At 48.0% G+C, this 19049-nt stretch overlaps 21 non-coding genes and 8 pseudogenes across 21 annotated transcripts; all 29 read left to right on the top strand.

The window, feature by feature from the left end:
• Window positions 1–159: 159 nt before the first annotated feature.
• Window positions 160–268, top strand: LOC127361059 (uncharacterized; annotated as a pseudogene).
• A 382-nt stretch (window positions 269–650) lies between these two features.
• Window positions 651–733, top strand: trnal-cag (transfer RNA leucine (anticodon CAG)). Its single transcript has one exon. It is a non-coding gene; the product is annotated as a tRNA-Leu (tRNA).
• A 248-nt stretch (window positions 734–981) lies between these two features.
• Window positions 982–1053, top strand: trnaq-cug (transfer RNA glutamine (anticodon CUG)). The gene has a single exon. It is a non-coding gene; the product is annotated as a tRNA-Gln (tRNA).
• Window positions 1054–1335: 282 nt separating this feature from the next.
• trnaq-uug (transfer RNA glutamine (anticodon UUG)) lies at window positions 1336–1407 on the top strand. The gene has a single exon. It is a non-coding gene; the product is annotated as a tRNA-Gln (tRNA).
• Window positions 1408–2817: 1410 nt separating this feature from the next.
• LOC127361081 (uncharacterized) lies at window positions 2818–2926 on the top strand (annotated as a pseudogene).
• A 333-nt stretch (window positions 2927–3259) lies between these two features.
• On the top strand, window positions 3260–3331 carry trnaq-cug (transfer RNA glutamine (anticodon CUG)). Its single transcript has one exon. It is a non-coding gene; the product is annotated as a tRNA-Gln (tRNA).
• Window positions 3332–3613: 282 nt separating this feature from the next.
• Window positions 3614–3685, top strand: trnaq-uug (transfer RNA glutamine (anticodon UUG)). Its single transcript has one exon. It is a non-coding gene; the product is annotated as a tRNA-Gln (tRNA).
• Window positions 3686–5094: 1409 nt separating this feature from the next.
• On the top strand, window positions 5095–5203 carry LOC127361058 (uncharacterized; annotated as a pseudogene).
• A 383-nt stretch (window positions 5204–5586) lies between these two features.
• On the top strand, window positions 5587–5669 carry trnal-cag (transfer RNA leucine (anticodon CAG)). Its single transcript has one exon. It is a non-coding gene; the product is annotated as a tRNA-Leu (tRNA).
• A 248-nt stretch (window positions 5670–5917) lies between these two features.
• On the top strand, window positions 5918–5989 carry trnaq-cug (transfer RNA glutamine (anticodon CUG)). Its single transcript has one exon. It is a non-coding gene; the product is annotated as a tRNA-Gln (tRNA).
• A 282-nt stretch (window positions 5990–6271) lies between these two features.
• trnaq-uug (transfer RNA glutamine (anticodon UUG)) lies at window positions 6272–6343 on the top strand. Its single transcript has one exon. It is a non-coding gene; the product is annotated as a tRNA-Gln (tRNA).
• Window positions 6344–7753: 1410 nt separating this feature from the next.
• LOC127361057 (uncharacterized) lies at window positions 7754–7862 on the top strand (annotated as a pseudogene).
• Window positions 7863–8245: 383 nt separating this feature from the next.
• On the top strand, window positions 8246–8328 carry trnal-cag (transfer RNA leucine (anticodon CAG)). The gene has a single exon. It is a non-coding gene; the product is annotated as a tRNA-Leu (tRNA).
• A 248-nt stretch (window positions 8329–8576) lies between these two features.
• trnaq-cug (transfer RNA glutamine (anticodon CUG)) lies at window positions 8577–8648 on the top strand. The gene has a single exon. It is a non-coding gene; the product is annotated as a tRNA-Gln (tRNA).
• A 284-nt stretch (window positions 8649–8932) lies between these two features.
• trnaq-uug (transfer RNA glutamine (anticodon UUG)) lies at window positions 8933–9004 on the top strand. Its single transcript has one exon. It is a non-coding gene; the product is annotated as a tRNA-Gln (tRNA).
• Window positions 9005–10414: 1410 nt separating this feature from the next.
• LOC127361056 (uncharacterized) lies at window positions 10415–10523 on the top strand (annotated as a pseudogene).
• A 383-nt stretch (window positions 10524–10906) lies between these two features.
• trnal-cag (transfer RNA leucine (anticodon CAG)) lies at window positions 10907–10989 on the top strand. Its single transcript has one exon. It is a non-coding gene; the product is annotated as a tRNA-Leu (tRNA).
• A 248-nt stretch (window positions 10990–11237) lies between these two features.
• Window positions 11238–11309, top strand: trnaq-cug (transfer RNA glutamine (anticodon CUG)). Its single transcript has one exon. It is a non-coding gene; the product is annotated as a tRNA-Gln (tRNA).
• A 282-nt stretch (window positions 11310–11591) lies between these two features.
• trnaq-uug (transfer RNA glutamine (anticodon UUG)) lies at window positions 11592–11663 on the top strand. The gene has a single exon. It is a non-coding gene; the product is annotated as a tRNA-Gln (tRNA).
• A 1356-nt stretch (window positions 11664–13019) lies between these two features.
• LOC127361055 (uncharacterized) lies at window positions 13020–13128 on the top strand (annotated as a pseudogene).
• A 383-nt stretch (window positions 13129–13511) lies between these two features.
• Window positions 13512–13594, top strand: trnal-cag (transfer RNA leucine (anticodon CAG)). Its single transcript has one exon. It is a non-coding gene; the product is annotated as a tRNA-Leu (tRNA).
• Window positions 13595–13842: 248 nt separating this feature from the next.
• Window positions 13843–13914, top strand: trnaq-cug (transfer RNA glutamine (anticodon CUG)). The gene has a single exon. It is a non-coding gene; the product is annotated as a tRNA-Gln (tRNA).
• A 282-nt stretch (window positions 13915–14196) lies between these two features.
• trnaq-uug (transfer RNA glutamine (anticodon UUG)) lies at window positions 14197–14268 on the top strand. Its single transcript has one exon. It is a non-coding gene; the product is annotated as a tRNA-Gln (tRNA).
• A 1406-nt stretch (window positions 14269–15674) lies between these two features.
• Window positions 15675–15783, top strand: LOC127361054 (uncharacterized; annotated as a pseudogene).
• A 383-nt stretch (window positions 15784–16166) lies between these two features.
• Window positions 16167–16249, top strand: trnal-cag (transfer RNA leucine (anticodon CAG)). The gene has a single exon. It is a non-coding gene; the product is annotated as a tRNA-Leu (tRNA).
• A 248-nt stretch (window positions 16250–16497) lies between these two features.
• trnaq-cug (transfer RNA glutamine (anticodon CUG)) lies at window positions 16498–16569 on the top strand. The gene has a single exon. It is a non-coding gene; the product is annotated as a tRNA-Gln (tRNA).
• Window positions 16570–16851: 282 nt separating this feature from the next.
• Window positions 16852–16923, top strand: trnaq-uug (transfer RNA glutamine (anticodon UUG)). The gene has a single exon. It is a non-coding gene; the product is annotated as a tRNA-Gln (tRNA).
• A 1410-nt stretch (window positions 16924–18333) lies between these two features.
• Window positions 18334–18442, top strand: LOC127361053 (uncharacterized; annotated as a pseudogene).
• A 383-nt stretch (window positions 18443–18825) lies between these two features.
• On the top strand, window positions 18826–18908 carry trnal-cag (transfer RNA leucine (anticodon CAG)). Its single transcript has one exon. It is a non-coding gene; the product is annotated as a tRNA-Leu (tRNA).
• Window positions 18909–19049: the final 141 nt, after the last annotated feature.

Here is a 19049-nt window from a genome sequence, read left to right as displayed (position 1 = left end):
TTAAACAAATCAATAAAAGTTGGTCGTCAAATCGTACGTACATAAATAAACGTCTTGAATGTATTCTCACATTCTCCTACGCATAGACCCTAATCTGACAGAATAACAGAACATGGTGTAACAACGTCTTTAAAGGGTCCATTTGCAGGTGCAGCTCTCGCTTACGGCCAGACCACCCTGAACACGCCCGATCTCGGAAGCTAAGCGGGGTTGGGCCTGTTTAGTACTTGGATAGGAGACTGCCTAGGAATACCAGGTGCTGCAAGCTTTTTCATTTCTCTTAACAAACAGCAGAGGCTGCTTCTTCTAAACAGAACGTTGTCATATGATACAGTAGCATCACTATTTGTAAGTGCACTGTCTACGTTGTCAACCTATCCAAAGTTACCGCGATGTTTTTCCACACGCCACTCCTATCGGTTACTGGATTCATTGTAAGAATCATTCAAATCAGAGGCTTATGGGGCTATTTCCCAAATCCTCAGTGTACGCTTAGCCCAGTTATCTACGCTTAGCCCGGTCAAGAGACCAAACGAGCATTTTCCTCTTCCTGAATGAAGAAAATCCTTCTGTTCGCCCAGATTCAGTTGAAATTCTACCCCTGCACCATCGAGACGATTCTTCGAGATCCGAAAAGATCAGCTCAAGGAGTCAGGATGGCCGAGCGGTCTAAGGCGCTGCGTTCAGGTCGCAGTCTCCCCTGGAGGCGTGGGTTCGAATCCCACTTCTGACAGCAACAGTTTCCCACTCCGCTAACTCTGTGTTTGGAAAGAAACACATATGAGCAAATACATTAGCAGCACCGTTTGTAAGGCTTTACCTAGTCAACCTATGTAAAGGTTCCATGTGTTTCAACACGCTACCCACATCTCCTGCTGCATTCATTGTTTGTAGGCAGTCGTGTCTTTCGTCACCTATGCGCTGCATCGTTAACATACATGGGAATGCACCGTGAGAAAGGACCTCTTGTGGCCATGTGCCGGTTCCATGGTGTAATGGTTAGCACTCTGGGCTCTGAATCCAGTGATCTGAGTTCAAGTCTCGGTGGGACCTGGTTTTGAAGCTGCAGTACCGCACGGAATGCCACTTGTCCATCCTCGTACATGAGGAAGTTTTGAATTTGCCTCCTGCAAACCCCACAGATGAATGGATTCACAATGAATTTGTTAAACACGCAATGCTCCCTTCCCTGTCAGTGAACGAAACAGCTGTAAGTTTGTCGAAATAGACCCAATTTTTCTCATGTCTTACATACCTTTTAGACTTACAACGCTTAACCTGGCCGGAAAACCTGATCTCTAATTATGTTGCAAAAGCTTGACAGGCATGTCCTGTGGTTCCATGGTGTAATGGTCAGCACTCTGGACTTTGAATCCAGTGATCCGAGTTCAAGTCTCGGTGGAACTTGATTTAATGCCAGTGACAGGTAAAAGAGTTAACCGTTGAGGTTGACGACGATGAAAGCTCTTCCAAGGATGTTCTGACCAGATGTCTAGAAAGAAAGGTCAGCAGTTCATATGACAAAATACACTATCAACTGCTTTTGTAAGGGTCAACACTGTCAACCTATCCAAGGTTACCGTGATATCTTTCCACATGCTACCCCTACCTTTTGCTGGAATAATTGTGGATCATTTTCTGTGATTTTTCATGAACACGGCTCTCTGCCGGACAACAGTGGATTCTTCACTTGGGGTTGGGAGTGACTTGGTGGCCCAAGAGAAGGAGTCCAAGTGCAAGTTTGGGACAAGATGGCTGAGTGCTCTAAGGTGCTGCGTTCAGCTCTAAGGGCCGTAGTTCGCGCCACATAGTTCTTTTCCCGTTGCACAAGAGCCCGTTGTACAAGACCCTAATGCATATCGATGGGACAAAGGTTAAGCGCGTCGACAGATCAAGAGACCAAACAAGCATTTTTTTTCCTGAATGAAGAAAGTCCTTCTGTTTGCTCAGATTATGTTAAAATTCTACCGCTGCACCGTTGAGAGCATCCATCCAGATTCAAAAGCAAAGCGCTGAAAGAGTCAGGATGGTCTAAAATGATGTTTGGAAAGAAAGGTCAGCAGATCATATGACAAAATACAGTAGCAGCACTGTTTGTAAGGGTCTACGTTGTCAACCTATCCAAAGTTACCATGATGTGTTTCCACACGCTACTCCTGTCGGTTGCTGGATTCATTGTTTTTTTGGGGAGCCGATCCTTTCAACAAATATCCCAGCTCTTAGCACCGACTCGTGGCCCACCCTCGGGGCTGGACCTGAGTTCCAGGCCTGCTCCACTCCCCGCAACACGGAGTCATGGGTCCGGGTCAGAAGTGTGCGGCGTGCTAAACGTTCCAGCCGACGAATTGCAGCTGACACTCTCTTGCTGAGCAGCAAATTCCAAACTCTGGACAGTGGGGATCAACTGCGGCTTCCAGGGAAGCGCAAGCTGAGTGAGCGCCCATCTCCTGGCCAGACCCCCCGCTCCTGACGTGGTGGCTGATGGCTCCCCTACCACCACAGATCCAGCCTTGGTCCAGCCACGCTCTGCCTCCAACGCAGCAGAGGGTCCCCCGCCTCCCAGGTCCGGATTGGTGCTAGTCGAGATCGCCTACCTTCTCCTGTTCGTCAGGAATGACCCTCAACCAACAGGCTTGGCTCATCCGTCTACTGAGTGCTTTAAACAAATCAATAAAAGTTGGTCGTCAAATCGTACGTACATAAATAAACGTCTTGAATGTATTCTCACATTCTCCTACGCATAGACCCTAATCTGACAGAATAACAGAACATGGTGTAACAACGTCTTTAAAGGGTCCATTTGCAGGTGCAGCTCTCGCTTACGGCCAGACCACCCTGAACACGCCCGATCTCGGAAGCTAAGCGGGGTTGGGCCTGTTTAGTACTTGGATAGGACACTGCCTAGGAATACCAGGTGCTGCAAGCTTTTTCATTTCTCTTAACAAACAGCAGAGGCTGCTGCTTCTAAACAGAACGTTGTCATATGATACAGTAGCATCACTATTTGTAAGTGCACTGTCTACGTTGTCAACCTATCCAAAGTTACCGTGATGTTTTTCCACACGCCACTCCTATCGGTTACTGGATTCATTGTAAGAATCATTCAAATCAGAGGCTTATGGGGCTATTTCCCAAATCCTCAGTGTATACCATTCATTGTTTGTCAGAGCAGTCGTGTCTTTCGTCACCTATGCGAAAACTGCATCGTTAACATACATGGGAATGCACGGTGAGAAAGGACCTCTTGTGGCCATGTGCCGGTTCCATGGTGTAATGGTTAGCACTCTGGGCTCTGAATCCAGCGATCCGAGTTCAAGTCTCGGTGGGACCTGGTTTTGAAGCTGCAGTACCGCACGGAATGCCACTTGTCCATCCTCGTACATGAGGAAGTTTTGAATTTGCCTCCTGCAAACCCCACAGATGAATGGATTCACAATGAATTTGTTAAACACGCAATGCTCCCTTCCCTGTCAGTGAACGAAACAGCTGTAAGTTTGTCGAAATAGACCCAATTTTTCTCATGTCTTACATACCTTTTAGACTTACAACGCTTAACCTGGCCGGAAAACCTGATCTCTAATTATGTTGCAAAAGCTTGACAGGCATGTCCTGTGGTTCCATGGTGTAATGGTCAGCACTCTGGACTTTGAATCCAGTGATCCGGGTTCAAGTCTCGGTGGAACTTGATTTAATGCCAGTGACAGGTAAAAGAGTTAACCGTTGAGGTTGACGACGATGAAAGCTCTTCCAAGGATGTTCTGACCAGATGTCTAGAAAGAAAGGTCAGCAGTTCATATGACAAAATACACTATCAACTGCTTTTGTAAGGGTCAACACTGTCAACCTATCCAAGGTTACCGTGATATCTTTCCACATGCTACCCCTACCTTTTGCTGGAATAATTGTGGATCATTTTCTGTGATTTTTCATGAACACGGCTCTCTGCCGGACAACAGTGGATTCTTCACTTGGGGTTGGGAGTGACTTGGTGGCCCAAGAGAAGGAGTCCAAGTGCAAGTTTGGGACAAGATGGCTGAGTGCTCTAAGGTGCTGCGTTCAGCTCTAAGGGCCGTAGTTCGCGCCACATAGTTCTTTTCCCGTTGCACAAGAGCCCGTTGTACAAGACCCTAATGCATATCGATGGGACAAAGGTTAAGCGCGTCGACAGATCAAGAGACCAAACAAGCATTTTTTTTCCTGAATGAAGAAAGTCCTTCTGTTTGCTCAGATTATGTTAAAATTCTACCGCTGCACCGTTGAGAGCATCCATCCAGATTCAAAAGCAAAGCGCTGAAAGAGTCAGGATGGTCTAAAATGATGTTTGGAAAGAAAGGTCAGCAGATCATATGACAAAATACAGTAGCAGCACTGTTTGTAAGGGTCTACGTTGTCAACCTATCCAAAGTTACCATGATGTGTTTCCACACGCTACTCCTGTCGGTTGCTGGATTCATTGTTTTTTTGGGGAGCCGATCCTTTCAACAAATATCCCAGCTCTTAGCACCGACTCGTGGCCCACCCTCGGGGCTGGACCTGAGTTCCAGGCCTGCTCCACTCCCCGCAACACGGAGTCATGGGTCCGGGTCAGAAGTGTGCGGCGTGCTAAACGTTCCAGCCGACGAATTGCAGCTGACACTCTCTTGCTGAGCAGCAAATTCCAAACTCTGGACAGTGGGGATCAACTGCGGCTTCCAGGGAAGCGCAAGCTGAGTGAGCGCCCATCTCCTGGCCAGACCCCCGCTCCTGACGTGGTGGCTGATGGCTCCCCTACCACCACAGATCCAGCCTTGGTCCAGCCACGCTCTGCCTCCAACGCAGCAGAGGGTCCCCCGCCTCCCAGGTCCGGATTGGTGCTAGTCGAGATCGCCTACCTTCTCCTGTTCGTCAGGAATGACCCTCAACCAACAGGCTTGGCTCATCCGTCTACTGAGTGCTTTAAACAAATCAATAAAAGTTGGTCGTCAAATCGTACGTACATAAATAAACGTCTTGAATGTATTCTCACATTCTCCTACGCATAGACCCTAATCTGACAGAATAACAGAACATGGTGTAACAACGTCTTTAAAGGGTCCATTTGCAGGTGCAGCTCTCGCTTACGGCCAGACCACCCTGAACACGCCCGATCTCGGAAGCTAAGCGGGGTTGGGCCTGTTTAGTACTTGGATAGGAGACTGCCTAGGAATACCAGGTGCTGCAAGCTTTTTCATTTCTCTTAACAAACAGCAGAGGCTGCTTCTTCTAAACAGAACGTTGTCATATGATACAGTAGCATCACTATTTGTAAGTGCACTGTCTACGTTGTCAACCTATCCAAAGTTACCGTGATGTTTTTCCACACGCCACTCCTATCGGTTACTGGATTCATTGTAAGAATCATTCAAATCAGAGGCTTATGGGGCTATTTCCCAAATCCTCAGTGTACGCTTAGCCCAGTTATCTACGCTTAGCCCGGTCAAGAGACCAAACGAGCATTTTCCTCTTCCTGAATGAAGAAAATCCTTCTGTTCGCCCAGATTCAGTTGAAATTCTACCCCTGCACCATCGAGACGATTCTTCGAGATCCGAAAAAGATCAGCTCAAGGCGTCAGGATGGCCGAGCGGTCTAAGGCGCTGCGTTCAGGTCGCAGTCTCCCCTGGAGGCGTGGGTTCGAATCCCACTTCTGACAGCAACAGTTTTCCACTCCGCTAACTCTGTGTTTGGAAAGAAACACATATGAGCAAATACATTAGCAGCACCGTTTGTAAGGCTTTACCTAGTCAACCTATGTAAAGGTTCCATGTGTTTCAACACGCTACCCACATCTCCTGCTGCATTCATTGTTTGTAGGCAGTCGTGTCTTTCGTCACCTATGCGCTGCATCGTTAACATACATGGGAATGCACCGTGAGAAAGGACCTCTTGTGGCCATGTGCCGGTTCCATGGTGTAATGGTTAGCACTCTGGGCTCTGAATCCAGCGATCCGAGTTCAAGTCTCGGTGGGACCTGCTTTTGAAGCTGCAGTACCGCACGGAATGCCACTTGTCCATCCTCGTACATGAGGAAGTTTTGAATTTGCCTCCTGCAAACCCCACAGATGAATGGATTCACAATGAATTTGTTAAACACGCAATGCTCCCTTCCCTGTCAGTGAACGAAACAGCTGTAAGTTTGTCGAAATAGACCCAATTTTTCTCATGTCTTACATACCTTTTAGACTTACAACGCTTAACCTGGCCGGAAAACCTGATCTCTAATTATGTTGCAAAAGCTTGACAGGCATGTCCTGTGGTTCCATGGTGTAATGGTCAGCACTCTGGACTTTGAATCCAGTGATCCGAGTTCAAGTCTCGGTGGAACTTGATTTAATGCCAGTGACAGGTAAAAGAGTTAACCGTTGAGGTTGACGACGATGAAAGCTCTTCCAAGGATGTTCTGACCAGATGTCTAGAAAGAAAGGTCAGCAGTTCATATGACAAAATACACTATCAACTGCTTTTGTAAGGGTCAACACTGTCAACCTATCCAAGGTTACCGTGATATCTTTCCACATGCTACCCCTACCTTTTGCTGGAATAATTGTGGATCATTTTCTGTGATTTTTCATGAACACGGCTCTCTGCCGGACAACAGTGGATTCTTCACTTGGGGTTGGGAGTGACTTGGTGGCCCAAGAGAAGGAGTCCAAGTGCAAGTTTGGGACAAGATGGCTGAGTGCTCTAAGGTGCTGCGTTCAGCTCTAAGGGCCGTAGTTCGCGCCACATAGTTCTTTTCCCGTTGCACAAGAGCCCGTTGTACAAGACCCTAATGCATATCGATGGGACAAAGGTTAAGCGCGTCGACAGATCAAGAGACCAAACAAGCATTTTTTTTTCCTGAATGAAGAAAGTCCTTCTGTTTGCTCAGATTATGTTAAAATTCTACCGCTGCACCGTTGAGAGCATCCATCCAGATTCAAAAGCAAAGCGCTGAAAGAGTCAGGATGGTCTAAAATGATGTTTGGAAAGAAAGGTCAGCAGATCATATGACAAAATACAGTAGCAGCACTGTTTGTAAGGGTCTACGTTGTCAACCTATCCAAAGTTACCATGATGTGTTTCCACACGCTACTCCTGTCGGTTGCTGGATTCATTGTTTTTTTGGGGAGCCGATCCTTTCAACAAATATCCCAGCTCTTAGCACCGACTCGTGGCCCACCCTCGGGGCTGGACCTGAGTTCCAGGCCTGCTCCACTCCCCGCAACACGGAGTCATGGGTCCGGGTCAGAAGTGTGCGGCGTGCTAAACGTTCCAGCCGACGAATTGCAGCTGACACTCTCTTGCTGAGCAGCAAATTCCAAACTCTGGACAGTGGGGATCAACTGCGGCTTCCAGGGAAGCGCAAGCTGAGTGAGCGCCCATCTCCTGGCCAGACCCCCGCTCCTGACGTGGTGGCTGATGGCTCCCCTACCACCACAGATCCAGCCTTGGTCCAGCCACGCTCTGCCTCCAACGCAGCAGAGGGTCCCCCGCCTCCCAGGTCCGGATTGGTGCTAGTCGAGATCGCCTACCTTCTCCTGTTCGTCAGGAATGACCCTCAACCAACAGGCTTGGCTCATCCGTCTACTGAGTGCTTTAAACAAATCAATAAAAGTTGGTCGTCAAATCGTACGTACATAAATAAACGTCTTGAATGTATTCTCACATTCTCCTACGCATAGACCCTAATCTGACAGAATAACAGAACATGGTGTAACAACGTCTTTAAAGGGTCCATTTGCAGGTGCAGCTCTCGCTTACGGCCAGACCACCCTGAACACGCCCGATCTCGGAAGCTAAGCGGGGTTGGGCCTGTTTAGTACTTGGATAGGAGACTGCCTAGGAATACCAGGTGCTGCAAGCTTTTTCATTTCTCTTAACAAACAGCAGAGGCTGCTTCTTCTAAACAGAACGTTGTCATATGATACAGTAGCATCACTATTTGTAAGTGCACTGTCTACGTTGTCAACCTATCCAAAGTTACCGTGATGTTTTTCCACACGCCACTCCTATCGGTTACTGGATTCATTGTAAGAATCATTCAAATCAGAGGCTTATGGGGCTATTTCCCAAATCCTCAGTGTACGCTTAGCCCAGTTATCTACGCTTAGCCCGGTCAAGAGACCAAACGAGCATTTTCCTCTTCCTGAATGAAGAAAATCCTTCTGTTCGCCCAGATTCAGTTGAAATTCTACCCCTGCACCATCGAGACGATTCTTCGAGATCCGAAAAAGATCAGCTCAAGGCGTCAGGATGGCCGAGCGGTCTAAGGCGCTGCGTTCAGGTCGCAGTCTCCCCTGGAGGCGTGGGTTCGAATCCCACTTCTGACAGCAACAGTTTTCCACTCCGCTAACTCTGTGTTTGGAAAGAAACACATATGAGCAAATACATTAGCAGCACCGTTTGTAAGGCTTTACCTAGTCAACCTATGTAAAGGTTCCATGTGTTTCAACACGCTACCCACATCTCCTGCTGCATTCATTGTTTGTAGGCAGTCGTGTCTTTCGTCACCTATGCGCTGCATCGTTAACATACATGGGAATGCACCGTGAGAAAGGACCTCTTGTGGCCATGTGCCGGTTCCATGGTGTAATGGTTAGCACTCTGGGCTCTGAATCCAGCGATCCGAGTTCAAGTCTCGGTGGGACCTGGTTTTGAAGCTGCAGTACCGCACGGAATGCCACTTGTCCATCCTCGTACATGAGGAAGTTTTGAATTTGCCTCCTGCAAACCCCACAGATGAATGGATTCACAATGAATTTGTTAAACACGCAATGCTCCCTTCCCTGTCAGTGAAAGCGAAACAGCTGTAAGTTTGTCGAAATAGACCCAATTTTTCTCATGTCTTACATACCTTTTAGACTTACAACGCTTAACCTGGCCGGAAAACCTGATCTCTAATTATGTTGCAAAAGCTTGACAGGCATGTCCTGTGGTTCCATGGTGTAATGGTCAGCACTCTGGACTTTGAATCCAGTGATCCGAGTTCAAGTCTCGGTGGAACTTGATTTAATGCCAGTGACAGGTAAAAGAGTTAACCGTTGAGGTTGACGACGATGAAAGCTCTTCCAAGGATGTTCTGACCAGATGTCTAGAAAGAAAGGTCAGCAGTTCATATGACAAAATACACTATCAACTGCTTTTGTAAGGGTCAACACTGTCAACCTATCCAAGGTTACCGTGATATCTTTCCACATGCTACCCCTACCTTTTGCTGGAATAATTGTGGATCATTTTCTGTGATTTTTCATGAACACGGCTCTCTGCCGGACAACAGTGGATTCTTCACTTGGGGTTGGGAGTGACTTGGTGGCCCAAGAGAAGGAGTCCAAGTGCAAGTTTGGGACAAGATGGCTGAGTGCTCTAAGGTGCTGCGTTCAGCTCTAAGGGCCGTAGTTCGCGCCACATAGTTCTTTTCCCGTTGCACAAGAGCCCGTTGTACAAGACCCTAATGCATATCGATGGGACAAAGGTTAAGCGCGTCGACAGATCAAGAGACCAAACAAGCATTTTTTTTCCTGAATGAAGAAAGTCCTTCTGTTTGCTCAGATTATGTTAAAATTCTACCGCTGCACCGTTGAGAGCATCCATCCAGATTCAAAAGCAAAGCGCTGAAAGAGTCAGGATGGTCTAAAATGATGTTTGGAAAGAAAGGTCAGCAGATCATATGACAAAATACAGTAGCAGCACTGTTTGTAAGGGTCTACGTTGTCAACCTATCCAAAGTTACCATGATGTGTTTCCACACGCTACTCCTGTCGGTTGCTGGATTCATTGTTTTTTTGGGGAGCCGATCCTTTCAACAAATATCCCAGCTCTTAGCACCGACTCGTGGCCCACCCTCGGGGCTGGACCTGAGTTCCAGGCCTGCTCCACTCCCCGCAACACGGAGTCATGGGTCCGGGTCAGAAGTGTGCGGCGTGCTAAACGTTCCAGCCGACGAATTGCAGCTGACACTCTCTTGCTGAGCAGCAAATTCCAAACTCTGGACAGTGGGGATCAACTGCGGCTTCCAGGGAAGCGCAAGCTGAGTGAGCGCCCATCTCCTGGCCAGACCCCCGCTCCTGACGTGGTGGCTGATGGCTCCCCTACCACCACAGATCCAGCCTTGGTCCAGCCACGCTCTGCCTCCAACGCAGCAGAGGGTCCCCCGCCTCCCAGGTCCGGATTGGTGCTAGTCGAGATCGCCTACCTTCTCCTGTTCGTCAGGAATGACCCTCAACCAACAGGCTTGGCTCATCCGTCTACTGAGTGCTTTAAACAAATCAATAAAAGTTGGTCGTCAAATCGTACGTACATAAATAAACGTCTTGAATGTATTCTCACATTCTCCCTACGCATAGACCCTAATCTGACAGAATAACAGAACATGGTGTAACAACGTCTTTAAAGGGTCCATTTGCAGGTGCAGCTCTCGCTTACGGCCAGACCACCCTGAACACGCCCGATCTCGGAAGCTAAGCGGGGTTGGGCCTGTTTAGTACTTGGATAGGAGACTGCCTAGGAATACCAGGTGCTGCAAGCTTTTTCATTTCTCTTAACAAACAGCAGAGGCTGCTTCTTCTAAACAGAACGTTGTCATATGATACAGTAGCATCACTATTTGTAAGTGCACTGTCTACGTTGTCAACCTATCCAAAGTTACCGTGATGTTTTTCCACACGCCACTCCTATCGGTTACTGGATTCATTGTAAGAATCATTCAAATCAGAGGCTTATGGGGCTATTTCCCAAATCCTCAGTGTACGCTTAGCCCAGTTATCTACGCTTAGCCCGGTCAAGAGACCAAACGAGCATTTTCCTCTTCCTGAATGAAGAAAATCCTTCTGTTCGCCCAGATTCAGTTGAAATTCTACCCCTGCACCATCGAGACGATTCTTCGAGATCCGAAAAACATCAGCTCAAGGCGTCAGGATGGCCGAGCGGTCTAAGGCGCTGCGTTCAGGTCGCAGTCTCCCCTGGAGGCGTGGGTTCGAATCCCACTTCTGACAGCAACAGTTTTCCACTCCGCTAACTCTGTGTTTGGAAAGAAACACATATGAGCAAATACATTAGCAGCACCGTTTGTAAGGCTTTACCTAGTCAACCTATGTAAAGGTTCCATGTGTTTCAACACGCTACCCACATCTCCTGCTGCATTCATTGTTTGTAGGCAGTCGTGTCTTTCGTCACCTATGCGCTGCATCGTTAACATACATGGGAATGCACCGTGAGAAAGGACCTCTTGTGGCCATGTGCCGGTTCCATGGTGTAATGGTTAGCACTCTGGGCTCTGAATCCAGCGATCCGAGTTCAAGTCTCGGTGGGACCTGGTTTTGAAGCTGCAGTACCGCACGGAATGCCACTTGTCCATCCTCGTACATGAGGAAGTTTTGAATTTGCCTCCTGCAAACCCCACAGATGAATGGATTCACAATGAATTTGTTAAACACGCAATGCTCCCTTCCCTGTCAGTGAACGAAACAGCTGTAAGTTTGTCGAAATAGACCCAATTTTTCTCATGTCTTACATACCTTTTAGACTTACAACGCTTAACCTGGCCGGAAAACCTGATCTCTAATTATGTTGCAAAAGCTTGACAGGCATGTCCTGTGGTTCCATGGTGTAATGGTCAGCACTCTGGACTTTGAATCCAGTGATCCGAGTTCAAGTCTCGGTGGAACTTGATTTAATGCCAGTGACAGGTAAAAGAGTTAACCGTTGAGGTTGACGACGATGAAAGCTCTTCCAAGGATGTTCTGACCAGATGTCTAGAAAGAAAGGTCAGCAGTTCATATGACAAAATACACTATCAACTGCTTTTGTAAGGGTCAACACTGTCAACCTATCCAAGGTTACCGTGATATCTTTCCACATGCTACCCCTACCTTTTGCTGGAATAATTGTGGATCATTTTCTGTGATTTTTCATGAACACGGCTCTCTGCCGGACAACAGTGGATTCTTCACTTGGGGTTGGGAGTGACTTGGTGGCCCAAGAGAAGGAGTCCAAGTGCAAGTTTGGGACAAGATGGCTGAGTGCTCTAAGGTGCTGCGTTCAGCTCTAAGGGCCGTAGTTCGCGCCACATAGTTCTTTTCCCGTTGCACAAGAGCCCGTTGTACAAGAAAGATATCATATTTTTTCCTGAATGAAGAAAGTCCTTCTGTTTGCTCAGATTATGTTAAAATTCTACCGCTGCACCGTTGAGAGCATCCATCCAGATTCAAAAGCAAAGCGCTGAAAGAGTCAGGATGGTCTAAAATGATGTTTGGAAAGAAAGGTCAGCAGATCATATGACAAAATACAGTAGCAGCACTGTTTGTAAGGGTCTACGTTGTCAACCTATCCAAAGTTACCATGATGTGTTTCCACACGCTACTCCTGTCGGTTGCTGGATTCATTGTTTTTTTGGGGAGCCGATCCTTTCAACAAATATCCCAGCTCTTAGCACCGACTCGTGGCCCACCCTCGGGGCTGGACCTGAGTTCCAGGCCTGCTCCACTCCCCGCAACACGGAGTCATGGGTCCGGGTCAGAAGTGTGCGGCGTGCTAAACGTTCCAGCCGACGAATTGCAGCTGACACTCTCTTGCTGAGCAGCAAATTCCAAACTCTGGACAGTGGGGATCAACTGCGGCTTCCAGGGAAGCGCAAGCTGAGTGAGCGCCCATCTCCTGGCCAGACCCCCCGCTCCTGACGTGGTGGCTGATGGCTCCCCTACCACCACAGATCCAGCCTTGGTCCAGCAACGCTCTGCCTCCAACGCAGCAGAGGGTCCCCCGCCTCCCAGGTCCGGATTGGTGCTAGTCGAGATCGCCTACCTTCTCCTGTTCGTCAGGAATGACCCTCAACCAACAGGCTTGGCTCATCCGTCTACTGAGTGCTTTAAACAAATCAATAAAAGTTGGTCGTCAAATCGTACGTACATAAATAAACGTCTTGAATGTATTCTCACATTCTCCTACGCATAGACCCTAATCTGACAGAATAACAGAACATGGTGTAACAACGTCTTTAAAGGGTCCATTTGCAGGTGCAGCTCTCGCTTACGGCCAGACCACCCTGAACACGCCCGATCTCGGAAGCTAAGCGGGGTTGGGCCTGTTTAGTACTTGGATAGGAGACTGCCTAGGAATACCAGGTGCTGCAAGCTTTTTCATTTCTCTTAACAAACAGCAGAGGCTGCTTCTTCTAAACAGAACGTTGTCATATGATACAGTAGCATCACTATTTGTAAGTGCACTGTCTACGTTGTCAACCTATCCAAAGTTACCGTGATGTTTTTCCACACGCCACTCCTATCGGTTACTGGATTCATTGTAAGAATCATTCAAATCAGAGGCTTATGGGGCTATTTCCCAAATCCTCAGTGTACGCTTAGCCCAGTTATCTACGCTTAGCCCGGTCAAGAGACCAAACGAGCATTTTCCTCTTCCTGAATGAAGAAAATCCTTCTGTTCGCCCAGATTCAGTTGAAATTCTACCCCTGCACCATCGAGACGATTCTTCGAGATCCGAAAAAGATCAGCTCAAGGCGTCAGGATGGCCGAGCGGTCTAAGGCGCTGCGTTCAGGTCGCAGTCTCCCCTGGAGGCGTGGGTTCGAATCCCACTTCTGACAGCAACAGTTTTCCACTCCGCTAACTCTGTGTTTGGAAAGAAACACATATGAGCAAATACATTAGCAGCACCGTTTGTAAGGCTTTACCTAGTCAACCTATGTAAAGGTTCCATGTGTTTCAACACGCTACCCACATCTCCTGCTGCAATCATTGTTTGTAGGCAGTCGTGTCTTTCGTCACCTATGCGCTGCATCGTTAACATACATGGGAATGCACCGTGCGAAAGGACCTCTTGTGGCCATGTGCCGGTTCCATGGTGTAATGGTTAGCACTCTGGGCTCTGAATCCAGCGATCCGAGTTCAAGTCTCGGTGGGACCTGATTTTGAAGCTGCAGTACCGCACGGAATGCCACTTGTCCATCCTCGTACATGAGGAAGTTTTGAATTTGCCTCCTGCAAACCCCACAGATGAATGGATTCACAATGAATTTGTTAAACACGCAATGCTCCCTTCCCTGTCAGTGAACGAAACAGCTGTAAGTTTGTCGAAATAGACCCAATTTTTCTCATGTCTTACATACCTTTTAGACTTACAACGCTTAACCTGGCCGGAAAACCTGATCTCTAATTATGTTGCAAAAGCTTGACAGGCATGTCCTGTGGTTCCATGGTGTAATGGTCAGCACTCTGGACTTTGAATCCAGTGATCCGAGTTCAAGTCTCGGTGGAACTTGATTTAATGCCAGTGACAGGTAAAAGAGTTAACCGTTGAGGTTGATGACGATGAAAGCTCTTCCAAGGATGTTCTGACCAGAAAGAAAGAAAGGTCAGCAGTTCATATGACAAAATACACTATCAACTGCTTTTGTAAGGGTCAACACTGTCAACCTATCCAAGGTTACCGTGATATCTTTCCACATGCTACCCCTACCTTTTGCTGGAATAATTGTGGATCATTTTCTGTGATTTTTCATGAACACGGCTCTCTGCCGGACAACAGTGGATTCTTCACTTGGGGTTGGGAGTGACTTGGTGGCCCAAGAGAAGGAGTCCAAGTGCAAGTTTGGGACAAGATGGCTGAGTGCTCTAAGGTGCTGCGTTCAGCTCTAAGGGCCGTAGTTCGCGCCACATAGTTCTTTTCCCGTTGCACAAGAGCCCGTTGTACAAGACCCTAATGCATATCGATGGGACAAAGGTTAAGCGCGTCGACAGATCAAGAGACCAAACAAGCATTTTTTTTCCTGAATGAAGAAAGTCCTTCTGTTTGCTCAGATTATGTTAAAATTCTACCGCTGCACCGTTGAGAGCATCCATCCAGATTCAAAAGCAAAGCGCTGAAAGAGTCAGGATGGTCTAAAATGATGTTTGGAAAGAAAGGTCAGCAGATCATATGACAAAATACAGTAGCAGCACTGTTTGTAAGGGTCTACGTTGTCAACCTATCCAAAGTTACCATGATGTGTTTCCACACGCTACTCCTGTCGGTTGCTGGATTCATTGTTTTTTTGGGGAGCCGATCCTTTCAACAAATATCCCAGCTCTTAGCACCGACTCGTGGCCCACCCTCGGGGCTGGACCTGAGTTCCAGGCCTGCTCCACTCCCCGCAACACGGAGTCATGGGTCCGGGTCAGAAGTGTGCGGCGTGCTAAACGTTCCAGCCGACGAATTGCAGCTGACACTCTCTTGCTGAGCAGCAAATTCCAAACTCTGGACAGTGGGGATCAACTGCGGCTTCCAGGGAAGCGCAAGCTGAGTGAGCGCCCATCTCCTGGCCAGACCCCCGCTCCTGACGTGGTGGCTGATGGCTCCCCTACCACCACAGATCCAGCCTTGGTCCAGCCACGCTCTGCCTCCAACGCAGCAGAGGGTCCCCCCGCCTCCCAGGTCCGGATTGGTGCTAGTCGAGATCGCCTACCTTCTCCTGTTCGTCAGGAATGACCCTCAACCAACAGGCTTGGCTCATCCGTCTACTGAGTGCTTTAAACAAATCAATAAAAGTTGGTCGTCAAATCGTACGTACATAAATAAACGTCTTGAATGTATTCTCACATTCTCCTACGCATAGACCCTAATCTGACAGAATAACAGAACATGGTGTAACAACGTCTTTAAAGGGTCCATTTGCAGGTGCAGCTCTCGCTTACGGCCAGACCACCCTGAACACGCCCGATCTCGGAAGCTAAGCGGGGTTGGGCCTGTTTAGTACTTGGATAGGAGACTGCCTAGGAATACCAGGTGCTGCAAGCTTTTTCATTTCTCTTAACAAACAGCAGAGGCTGCTTCTTCTAAACAGAACGTTGTCATATGATACAGTAGCATCACTATTTGTAAGTGCACTGTCTACGTTGTCAACCTATCCAAAGTTACCGTGATGTTTTTCCACACGCCACTCCTATCGGTTACTGGATTCATTGTAAGAATCATTCAAATCAGAGGCTTATGGGGCTATTTCCCAAATCCTCAGTGTACGCTTAGCCCAGTTATCTACGCTTAGCCCGGTCAAGAGACCAAACGAGCATTTTCCTCTTCCTGAATGAAGAAAATCCTTCTGTTCGCCCAGATTCAGTTGAAATTCTACCCCTGCACCATCGAGACGATTCTTCGAGATCCGAAAAAGATCAGCTCAAGGCGTCAGGATGGCCGAGCGGTCTAAGGCGCTGCGTTCAGGTCGCAGTCTCCCCTGGAGGCGTGGGTTCGAATCCCACTTCTGACAGCAACAGTTTTCCACTCCGCTAACTCTGTGTTTGGAAAGAAACACATATGAGCAAATACATTAGCAGCACCGTTTGTAAGGCTTTACCTAGTCAACCTATGTAAAGGTTCCATGTGTTTCAACACGCTACCCACATCTCCTGCTGCATTCATTGTTTGTAGGCAGTCGTGTCTTTCGTCACCTATGCGCTGCATCGTTAACATACATGGGAATGCACCGTGAGAAAGGACCTCTTGTGGCCATGTGCCGGTTCCATGGTGTAATGGTTAGCACTCTGGGCTCTGAATCCAGCGATCCGAGTTCAAGTCTCGGTGGGACCTGCTTTTGAAGCTGCAGTACCGCACGGAATGCCACTTGTCCATCCTCGTACATGAGGAAGTTTTGAATTTGCCTCCTGCAAACCCCACAGATGAATGGATTCACAATGAATTTGTTAAACACGCAATGCTCCCTTCCCTGTCAGTGAACGAAACAGCTGTAAGTTTGTCGAAATAGACCCAATTTTTCTCATGTCTTACATACCTTTTAGACTTACAACGCTTAACCTGGCCGGAAAACCTGATCTCTAATTATGTTGCAAAAGCTTGACAGGCATGTCCTGTGGTTCCATGGTGTAATGGTCAGCACTCTGGACTTTGAATCCAGTGATCCGAGTTCAAGTCTCGGTGGAACTTGATTTAATGCCAGTGACAGGTAAAAGAGTTAACCGTTGAGGTTGACGACGATGAAAGCTCTTCCAAGGATGTTCTGACCAGATGTCTAGAAAGAAAGGTCAGCAGTTCATATGACAAAATACACTATCAACTGCTTTTGTAAGGGTCAACACTGTCAACCTATCCAAGGTTACCGTGATATCTTTCCACATGCTACCCCTACCTTTTGCTGGAATAATTGTGGATCATTTTCTGTGATTTTTCATGAACACGGCTCTCTGCCGGACAACAGTGGATTCTTCACTTGGGGTTGGGAGTGACTTGGTGGCCCAAGAGAAGGAGTCCAAGTGCAAGTTTGGGACAAGATGGCTGAGTGCTCTAAGGTGCTGCGTTCAGCTCTAAGGGCCGTAGTTCGCGCCACATAGTTCTTTTCCCGTTGCACAAGAGCCCGTTGTACAAGACCCTAATGCATATCGATGGGACAAAGGTTAAGCGCGTCGACAGATCAAGAGACCAAACAAGCATTTTTTTTCCTGAATGAAGAAAGTCCTTCTGTTTGCTCAGATTATGTTAAAATTCTACCGCTGCACCGTTGAGAGCATCCATCCAGATTCAAAAGCAAAGCGCTGAAAGAGTCAGGATGGTCTAAAATGATGTTTGGAAAGAAAGGTCAGCAGATCATATGACAAAATACAGTAGCAGCACTGTTTGTAAGGGTCTACGTTGTCAACCTATCCAAAGTTACCATGATGTGTTTCCACACGCTACTCCTGTCGGTTGCTGGATTCATTGTTTTTTTGGGGAGCCGATCCTTTCAACAAATATCCCAGCTCTTAGCACCGACTCGTGGCCCACCCTCGGGGCTGGACCTGAGTTCCAGGCCTGCTCCACTCCCCGCAACACGGAGTCATGGGTCCGGGTCAGAAGTGTGCGGCGTGCTAAACGTTCCAGCCGACGAATTGCAGCTGACACTCTCTTGCTGAGCAGCAAATTCCAAACTCTGGACAGTGGGGATCAACTGCGGCTTCCAGGGAAGCGCAAGCTGAGTGAGCGCCCATCTCCTGGCCAGACCCCCCGCTCCTGACGTGGTGGCTGATGGCTCCCCTACCACCACAGATCCAGCCTTGGTCCAGCCACGCTCTGCCTCCAACGCAGCAGAGGGTCCCCCGCCTCCCAGGTCCGGATTGGTGCTAGTCGAGATCGCCTACCTTCTCCTGTTCGTCAGGAATGACCCTCAACCAACAGGCTTGGCTCATCCGTCTACTGAGTGCTTTAAACAAATCAATAAAAGTTGGTCGTCAAATCGTACGTACATAAATAAACGTCTTGAATGTATTCTCACATTCTCCTACGCATAGACCCTAATCTGACAGAATAACAGAACATGGTGTAACAACGTCTTTAAAGGGTCCATTTGCAGGTGCAGCTCTCGCTTACGGCCAGACCACCCTGAACACGCCCGATCTCGGAAGCTAAGCGGGGTTGGGCCTGTTTAGTACTTGGATAGGAGACTGCCTAGGAATACCAGGTGCTGCAAGCTTTTTCATTTCTCTTAACAAACAGCAGAGGCTGCTTCTTCTAAACAGAACGTTGTCATATGATACAGTAGCATCACTATTTGTAAGTGCACTGTCTACGTTGTCAACCTATCCAAAGTTACCGTGATGTTTTTCCACACGCCACTCCTATCGGTTACTGGATTCATTGTAAGAATCATTCAAATCAGAGGCTTATGGGGCTATTTCCCAAATCCTCAGTGTACGCTTAGCCCAGTTATCTACGCTTAGCCCGGTCAAGAGACCAAACGAGCATTTTCCTCTTCCTGAATGAAGAAAATCCTTCTGTTCGCCCAGATTCAGTTGAAATTCTACCCCTGCACCATCGAGACGATTCTTCGAGATCCGAAAAACATCAGCTCAAGGCGTCAGGATGGCCGAGCGGTCTAAGGCGCTGCGTTCAGGTCGCAGTCTCCCCTGGAGGCGTGGGTTCGAATCCCACTTCTGACAGCAACAGTTTTCCACTCCGCTAACTCTGTGTTTGGAAAGAAACACATATGAGCAAATACATTAGCAGCACCGTTTGTAAGGCTTTACCTAGTCAACCTATGTAAAGGTTCCATGTGTTTCAACACGCTACCCACATCTCCT

This window comes from Dicentrarchus labrax, unplaced genomic scaffold (genome assembly GCF_905237075.1).
Source record: "Dicentrarchus labrax unplaced genomic scaffold, dlabrax2021, whole genome shotgun sequence".
In the NCBI taxonomy this organism is placed as follows: domain Eukaryota; kingdom Metazoa; phylum Chordata; class Actinopteri; family Moronidae; genus Dicentrarchus; species Dicentrarchus labrax.
The sequence above is the reverse complement of the archived record's forward strand: the minus strand, read 5'-3'. Positions and strand labels throughout refer to the sequence as shown.